Source organism: Tarenaya hassleriana, unplaced genomic scaffold, assembly GCF_000463585.1.
Source record: "Tarenaya hassleriana unplaced genomic scaffold, ASM46358v1 Cleome453, whole genome shotgun sequence".
Taxonomy (NCBI): domain Eukaryota; kingdom Viridiplantae; phylum Streptophyta; class Magnoliopsida; order Brassicales; family Cleomaceae; genus Tarenaya; species Tarenaya hassleriana.
Window position 1 is genome coordinate 33,586 of NW_010967240.1, and position 714 is coordinate 34,299.

Genomic DNA, 714 nt, shown 5'->3' on the forward strand with positions numbered 1-714 from the left:
ATTTCGATGCACTCTAAACGTGTTTGGACGCACTGTAAACGTTTTTGGATGCACTCTAACTATGTTTAGATGCACTCTAAACATGTTTCGACGCACTCTAAACATGTTTGGATGCACTCGAAAATTGTTTCCATGTACTCTAAACATGTTTGGATGCATTCTAAAAGTGTTTGAACGCACTCTAAACGTGTTTGGATGTACTTTAAGTATGTTTGGATGCACTCTAAATGTGTTTAAACGCACTCTAAACGTGTTTTGGTACACTCAAAACATGTTTAGACAAATTCTAAAAATGTTTCGATGCACTCTAAACGTGTGTGGACTCACTCTAAACGTTTTTGGATGCACTCTAACTATGTTTGGATGCACTCTAAACATGTTTCGACGCACTCTAAACATGTTTGGATGCACTCTAAAAATGTTTCGATGTACTCTAAACATGTTTGGATGCACTCTAAAAGTGTTTGAACGTACTCTAAACGTGTTTGGATGCACTCTAAGTATGTTTGGATGCACTCTAAACATGTTTCGACGCACTCTAAAAATGTTTGGATGCTCTCTAAACATGTTTCGACGCACTCTAAATATCTTTCGACGCACTCTAAACATGTTTGCATGCACTCTAAGTATATTTTGACGCACTCTAAACATGTTTGGATGCATTCTAAATATGTTTAAATGCACTCAAAACATGTTTAGACGAATTCTAAAAAT